Raw genomic sequence first — 9131 nt, forward strand, 5'->3', positions numbered from 1 at the left:
GACCCTGCAAGATCATCCTGTATGTGATTAAAGTTCAATTTAGAGATTGAGATACAATTATTTAAGGCAAATTACATCTGTTTGAAAGTGAAACCAGTTTTTTTTTTTTTTTTTCATGCAGGCTCTGTCAATCATAGCCAGGGGAGGTGTGGCTAGGGCTGCATAAACAGAAACAAAGTGATTTAACTCCTAAATGACAGTGAATTGAGCAGTGACATTTCAGGGGAATGATCTATACACTAAAACTGCTTTATTTAGCTAAAGTAATTTAAGTGACGTTATTGTTCCTTTAATTGACCAGTGCAATGCACCATTTATATGTAATGGTGGTTTGTACATGAAAATTTCTGCCACAGTAAAATGTATGTATCTTTAAGAAATCTCGACAGGCATCACAATCATATAGAGTATATATGCTATGACACACAGATCTTCTACTATCTTGGAAAAGTCCGCCAAGCACGGGTGAAACGTGTTGATGAGCTGATGATCCAGATTTTCATCTTTATTTATCTGTATTTCCCCAGCACCAGCAGTATTTTCCAGCGTTTTGAGATCACAACGTCCCTCCGGTTTTTACCATTACCTGTGCGGCTTGAAGAGAGAACTTTCTACTATTACAGATGCTTCAACGGAAGGGTAACTCTACTGCCTAACTACTTGTACTGGACTAATTAGTGGTCACTGTTTTATACCACTTTTTTTTTATATATTTCTTGATTACTTCGTATATTTATATTTTTATCACCACGAACAAGACATTTTTCTTTTTAAAAATAAAATGTGTTTGATTACATCCTGCTTATAGTCTCTGTTTTATTTTAAACTGTAACTGCAACATTAAGCTACAACATTAAGCTGTGGACTATCAACACCACCCTATTCCTGACGTTAGCATCAGGTACACAGTGATATTTGTTGATATTGATAGTGATATTTGTTTTTATCAAGGCATATTTTCTATTGTATAGGTGTACTAACATTATACCCACAAGAGCATATCATTGTTTCCTTTTTTTAACAACTAAGGATAAGACTTTCTGAAGCACTGACGCTTTCTTCAAACTTTTGTAATCGCGGGGGCGTGGCTGACCGCCTAGCAAGATGGCCGTGTAAGGATTTGCTCCGGCACATGGGCTCCATAATTAACCACTAATCGCAAGCAGAGAAAGCATATAACGACATCGAGCAAAATGTCACAACATAAGGCAAAGAAATCTATGGCGAAAACTGACAAAATGGCCTTTTTCGGGCAAAAAACGGCGCACACTGAATCTGCGCGGCCCGCGCTCCAAGATGGCGGCGAGGACACAGATGCAGATGCCGCCTACCCCGCAATAGAGGGACCTCGCCTGCAGGACTGCCTCACGAAGAGCCACTTCCAAAAGGCCATGGAGAATATGTCTGCCACCCTGATCAATACCTGGAAAGTGACCGCAGATCAAATTAAACAGGAGGTGAGAGACCTGTCGGGCAGGACCTCCAAAGTAGAACAAAGCTGCAAAGACCTGGCCTCCACGCAATCCGAGACGGCAGACCAAGTCCTGACGCTGCAACACCGACTGGAGAACATGGAGGCGCAAATGGCGGATTATGAGGACAGAGCGAGAAGAAACAACTTACGGCTACGCGGTGTTCCGAAATCTGTAACCCAGGATGACCTGCCACTCTTTGTAAGAGGCCTCCTGCATGCATACGCGCCTGACATCCCGGCTGACATGCTCTTGGTAGACAGGGCACAGATTCCACGTCCCGCGATGTCCTTAGAGTGCATTTTTATCACATCAAGGAGCTCATACTCAAAAGGCACCGCAGCAAACCCAGCCCGCATGATGACTTTCCAACGGTGCGCATGATGGCGGATCTCTCCGCAGGCACCCTCAGGAGACGCAGGGAATACCAGCAAGTTACCACGGAGCTGAGAAACCGGGGGATCAGATACAGATGGGGCTTCCCCACCAAGATAATTGCTACGCGGAATGGGGACACTACGATCATAACCAGCCCAGAAGAGGGCATAAAGAAGTTGGAAAATTGGGGCCCACCTGACCCTGGGTCTAGTAAAAACCGCCGTCCCCCTAAACAGGGGCGCAGAATGCAAGAGGACTAACTAATAGGCCTTAAGAACTGTTGCTCATGAGAAGCTGCAAGTATAATACATAGCTCTGATTTTTAGCTATTACATATCATATATGTTGTTCCATGTTTAATTACCATTGTTTATTATTACCCTAACGATTACTCTGAGCAGGACTGTAGGCTTTCTGCTGGGCCAGTGTCTCGAGCCCTTTAGTCAGGAGGTGCTGACTAGACAATGAAGTGCTTACACATCCCTAGGGTGTACAGCATACTGACATGCAAGGGTGGACGAGGACCTCCCCATAACTACACGGGCACCCTACCACTATCACACGTAGCCAGTTGTTCCACCCCAACACACGCTGGAAACCCCAGCGGACTGAACAAGGTCCCTAAATTAACTAACTAATGGAGCACTACATAGCTCCCACCCCACCAGAGGCCATCTTCACCTACTTACGGACTGTGTACTCTGAATTAATCCACAGCCGGGGATGGCCCACTCACACACCCATTAGGCATTTCAATCGAAGCCCCTTGTAGGCACCGTCTGCATGAAATGAGACGTCAATAACAACCTCCAAAACCGATACCTTAGCGATATCAACATACAATCACACGCTAGTCACCAACCCATACCGCCAGCGAGACGTACAACAGCCTACACTCACCACTGTACCTCGCTTACTAGGGTACTAGAAACTGTATATGATATATGATCTATGCAACATGTTCTTCATAGTTATGATGTTTTAATGTTATATGTTCTATTTTTTCTTAAATTTCTCTGCACACTCAGCTGCTCTGAAACGGAGCCCAGACAGCCACTGACTGGTAGTCTAGACTTCCAACCCCCCAAGGTGTGACAGAAACACCAGACCTCTCCAGGTCACGACCCCTACCCCTTAACTGTGAACCTTCAACCCACCCGCTCAGAGAACCCACAAACATACTCACTCACTGACCTTCTGATGTGTCAGGCCACCACTGGCTACAACCCACATTTCCTATTGCCACCATGAGAATTTACTCGCACAATGTCAAAGGGTTGAACACACCCCATAAAAGACGCATGCTATTGGATGACCTAAAACGCAATAAAGCAGACATAGTATGCATCCAAGAGACGCACTTTGTCCATAACCGGACCCCCACCTTCGCCACACGGGACTACCCCCACCAGTCCCATGCCACCCACTCTTCCAAATCCCGGGGCGTTTCCATTCTCCTCCACAGCTCCCTCACTGTAGAGCCCCTGCAAGTCAAACTAGACAAAAACGGCAGGTTTGTAATGCTACACTGCTTAATAAATAACCATCCCCTTCTGCTGGTAGGTCTCTACGGTCCGAATGTCAACCAACACAATTTCTTACATAAAGATCTCCACAAATTGCCAGCCAACACCAACGCCCAAGTTCTAATATGCGGAGACCTCAACCACACCATGGACTCACGCATGGATTCCACTGTCCCAATGACATCAGCCAGACATATCTCACTCACACGCACCAACAAAGCGCTCACGAAACTACTACACAACCATGGCCTGTATGATGCCTGGAGGACATTCCATCCACAAGACAAGGAATACACATTTTACTCACAAGTCCATAAAACATATTCCAGAATAGACCATATCCTCTTGACTGGGCCTCTCCTACAACAAACCACGGAATGCTCCATGTGGTCCGACCACGCACCTGTCACAATGTCCCTACAAGACACATACCAACACAGAGGTAAACCACCATGGCGTCTGAATGATTCCCTTCTCAAGGACGCACCCTTTGTACGACAGCTAACTGACCACCTTCATGAGTACTTCGAACAGAATGACTCGACTGAAGTCTCCATAGCAACCCTCTGGCAGGCCCACAAAACAGCCATAAGAGGGCCGAGCTTCCTATTTAAACAAAAAAAGGGAGAGAGACTATCTAAGCCTCTTGAGACAACTCCGGGACACAACAAATGCCCATCTCCTCCACCCATCTGAAGCACAAGCCAAATCCATTGCGGACATCACCGCTCAACTCAATACCATAGCCCTTCGCAAAACGACCTATATGTTAACAAAACTGAAGATTAAATCATACACCCAGGGAAACAAAGCAGGGAAACACCTGGCAACACTACTGAAACACAAACAAGCGAACTCCAAAATCCCTTACTTGGTTGCGAAAAAACCACCCTACCCACCCTCTCGGAAGCCCACATCCGAATCATACAGCACCCCATCTCCACACAAGAAATCCCGATAGGGAAGTCCCCTGGCCCCGACGGCCTATCTAATGCTTACTACAAACAATTTGCACAAATACTCAGCCCATATCTCCAGAGATTATACACCCATGTACTCAGAACCGGCACCATGCCCCCAGAGATGCTAATGGCTCATGTCGCCACGCTCCCTAAACCAGGGAAGCCCCCAGACAGGTGCCAAAACTTGCGCCCTATATCCCTCCTAAACACTGATGTAAAACTTATAGCCAAGATCCTATCGAATAGGTTAGCACCAGTCATCCCGTCATTGATTAAAGAGGACCAAGTGGGGTTTGTGAGCGGCAGGCAGGGAGCAGATGGCATTCTTAATGGGCTGCGAGGAGGGAGGGCCCCAAGTGTACTTCTCTCTCTGGACGCGGAGAAAGCTTTCGATCTGCTTCACTCGCCCTTTCTCCTCGCGATCCTCCACAAGTTTAACTTCCCTCCCACGTTCATCTCACTCATCAAAGCTCTCTACTCTTCCCCATCTGCCCGAGTAGTCAATGGGGGATTCATCTCCAAACCCTTCTCTATATCCAACGGATCCAGACAGGGATGCCCACTATCCCCTCTCCTTTACATTTTGGCGCTGGAACCTTTATCGCAAATGATAAGGGACAACCCAAACATCCACGGAGTTAAGATTAAAGGCCGCGAATATAAATTGTCTCTGTTCGCAGATGACATCCTCCTGATGCTAGAACAACCACACATCTCCCTCCCAAACTTTCATGACCTCCTCGCCCAATATAGCCAGTGCTCTTATTATAAATTGAACATAGCAAAAACCCTAGCCCTGGGAATCAATATCCCCAAACAGGAGATGGACCAACTTAAAACCAACTTCACATATGATTGGAGGCAAGACCATGTTAAATTCCTGGGGGTCAACTTCACTCCCATGCCAACAGCATTGTACAAATCAAATTACCTCAAACTGCTCACTGAACTCCGAATCCTCCTCCAAGGATGGAAAGAGAAATTCGTGTCCTGGGCTGGACGCATTGCTTCGGTGAAGATGATAGCTCTACCGAAAATACTGTATCTTTTTCGAACCCTCCCGATTTGACTCTCCTGCACCTACATTCGGGACTTACAAAACCTACTCACTAATTATGGCTGGGACGACAAGAAACCACGAGTGGCGAAATCTACTCTATACGGCACAGTGGCACAAGGAGGCATGGGAATGCCGAACATAATGGGATACTATAGGGCAACGCTGATAGCACCTATATTAGCGACTTCTCCACAACAAGAACCGAAGGCCTGGGCCACAATAGAAAAAGACCACGCGGATGGCATGCACATTTCTACACTGGCCTGGTTACCAAAAAATCGAATACCAAAACTCCTCGAACTGCTGCCCACGACCAAGCTCACTCTCTCTATATGGAACGCCTACAAAAAGCGGATGGATAACCCTGACCAAATCTCGCCCCCCCTCAGCATAACCTCCTTACAATACCTCATACCGGATTTTAACCATTCCCTCTGGCATAGACATGGCATCAAGACGATGTCGCAACTACTACGTGACACGCAACTAAAGACATATCAGGAGCTAGAACTGGAATTTGCTCTCCCTTCGATAGCCAAATACGCCTACATGCAACTGAAGTCATGGTTTGACAAACATCCAAAACCGCTGCCTGTCACGGCAATGAACGCACACTGGCAGAACTTAGAAAGACTTTATCTATCTCCTAAATCGCCCACCAAACTTATTTCCGCGATTTATCTATCTGAAAATGCCCAGCCTCAAAAAAAAAAACCCTCCCACATAATGGCGTGGGAACGAGATTTTGGTCGGCAACTCTCAGAGGCCCAATGGCGACATATTTTCCGGATGCACCAAAAGATGTCTCTCTGCACAACCCACTTAGAGCTAGCACGAAAGGTGCTGTATAGGTGGTACCTGGTCCTGACGCGTCTGAAGCGCTGTTTCCCCAACTCATCTGACACCTGCTGGAGATGCAGCGGGGACAGAGGCACCATGCTGCATATCTGGTGGCAATGCCCAGAGCTCCAACAGTTCTGGCAACAAGTGGCAGAATTAACAACGAAATGCATCGATACAAAACTACCACACCAACCTGAGGCCTTCCTACTCCTCCAGCTGCCACACGAGCTGAAAATGTACCAACGCTACCTAGCCTATCACATTATCATAGCCGCTCTAACGGTCATTAGCAGGAAGTGGAAACAAACCTCCCCTCCCACCATTGCCCAATGCATCCAAGCAGTAGACACAACCAAAACATATGAATCTATGGCAAGAGGAACCCATGACAAGAGGTCATACTGGTCTATAGCTTGGGGAATCTGGGAGACCCGTAAGCCCACCCACACTAACAACCACACAAGGATACTGGATAAGCACCCGCGACCTCCAGACCAGAGACAAAGGTCAACACACGAACCTCTATAGGACAGGTACACCAGGGTCCAAGACCCTACCTGGGATGCACCTATCTCTGAGACTCACCACTCCCTCCCCCGCCTCCCCCCTAAGACCCCTTCATCCCGCGAGCCACAAACGACCCCTTGTAGCGATCATTAGATAGGCACCTGCAACCCGAACATACTCAGCCGAGTACTCCAAGAGACGTAGGCAACCTACCACGAAACACCACCACTACATCTCTTGCTCGGTGGGACCCTTTGACGGTCTGAGACCAGCCCTACTGCAGTGTGCACATGGGACGCTACCTTAGTAAGGTTTAACTAACATATTCTCCCCCCCCCTTCTTCTCTTCTGTACCCTATACTGAGTGCATTATACTGATGTTATGTTCAATACATGCATTCCCCCTCTTCCCTATTTTTTCTTCTGTATCCTAATGCATATTGTTTTATGCCTTCAATGATGAAAAGAATAAAAATTGTCAAATTCAAAAAAAAAAACTTTTGTAATCGCTTTGAGTGCCTCCCTGGAGGCCAATTTGTAAAGGGCAAATTGTGTGGTACGGATGTTAGTAGGGAACAAGGGAAGGGTCATTTCAGTAGTGTTGGTCTGTACCAACATGAACAAACAAACCACAAGTCTATAGACAGGAACTCCATTGGTACTGTACCTGATTCTGTTCAATCAACAATCACCAGCACTACCACCTCCACTACTACCAACAATTTTAGGCAGAACAGAGGTATGTAAGGATGATGCCAATGGTCAATAAAGACTAACTAGACAGGAACACAAAACTAGAAACTAACTAGACAGGACACAAAAAATTATCTTGGCTAGCTGCTATTCTGCTACTGCCAGTGTCACTTACACCTTCTTAGATTTACCAATTTAGGATTATTACAGATTATTTGATTTGTAGTATGCTTCTGTGCCACTGATTTTGCTGATTGCAAGCTTGTTCCTCTGTAATATACAATGTGTGGCAGTGTACTTCAAAATGGAATCCTGTCTGCAGGGAAAAGCAGGTACTGGCAAGCCAACAAGACACTATGGTGGATGACAAGGAACAGAAGACTACAGTGTTAGTGTATATGGCAATACCCAGTGACCATAACATTTAAGAAGAAGGAACATGAAAAGGTGGACAAATATCAAGGACTAAAGAAAGATTGAAACAATGTGGAAAGTGAGGCAATTGTGCTAGGAGCACTTTGTCTGTAACCCCCAAGGTAGGATATTCAAAGAGGGAGAGTTTCTAGAGTATCTTCAGAAGATTCCAGGTGGGACAGTGATGTCCTAATTGTGCTAGGAGCACCCGGGCTATAACCCCCAAGTTGGAAGAGACAGAGAGGGAAAGTTGGCAGTGTAACGGCACCCCGGGCATAAAGGGGTTAAACCACCGTTTAGTAGATCTTCCCCTTCCCAGAGATACAGGCACAGCTACTGCAGAACACCAAACTCCCAAACTGGATACAAAATAGCACTCCAACTCCCGAACTGGAACCTCACGAATAGCTGCTAGCAGACGAACAGGAAAAGCAGCTTACACTCCTGGCAATCAGTCTCTAATAGCATACAGTAAATCCCCCCAAAGACAAGACAGAGCTCCGTGTTGAAGTTCAAGCAGTGGTCAATCCTTCCCCACAGTATTTAAATGGCCAGATCGAGTGACATACACTCTGGTATGGCCGAATACTGTTTTTAAAGGGCCCAATCTCCCAGGGCCATAGTCCAAAGGCAGGAGGCGGGCAACCAGGCTTCTCCAATGCAATGTGGCGAGATTGCTCTTGTCACAGGCAGTATCTTCAGCAGATTCCAGGTGGGACATCTTTGTCTAGTGCAGTTCTAGGAACAGCTAAGATACTGTGCAGACCCAGGTTTGAGGAATACACACGAAAATAGATACCATAAGAAATAAGGAGGAGTAAGAAAGTACATTTATAAAACTATGCATTATTTATACTGGCATTTCTTAAAATGGCATCATATTCAGTGGCTCTGTGCAAATCGATACAATATACACATACCAATAAATAGCTAATAGGGCCCTGCACTTGAACTGAGATCTAGCCACTGAAGCTCTTGTATACAAAGTACTTAGCCAGATAGCCCACGAGCTTACAATCTAGAGATTAAAATGGGAAGTAGTGACAAGAGTTAGCAGGGAAAACTTAAAAATTAAAAGATAATGGGAACACTTGAAATATGTAAAGGGACTGAGGATGTAATTGAATGAGACCTCAATATCAGACATTGTGAGGGTAAAATCAATGTTATAGTGCAAAACCACTATTTAGCAATTGTGACTCCATCTTGTTTCCTAGAAGACAAAGATATGTATGTATATATATATATATATTTCTCTTAAACACTAGTCATTCAG

This window comes from Pelobates fuscus, chromosome 3 (assembly GCF_036172605.1).
Source record: "Pelobates fuscus isolate aPelFus1 chromosome 3, aPelFus1.pri, whole genome shotgun sequence".
Taxonomy (NCBI): domain Eukaryota; kingdom Metazoa; phylum Chordata; class Amphibia; order Anura; family Pelobatidae; genus Pelobates; species Pelobates fuscus.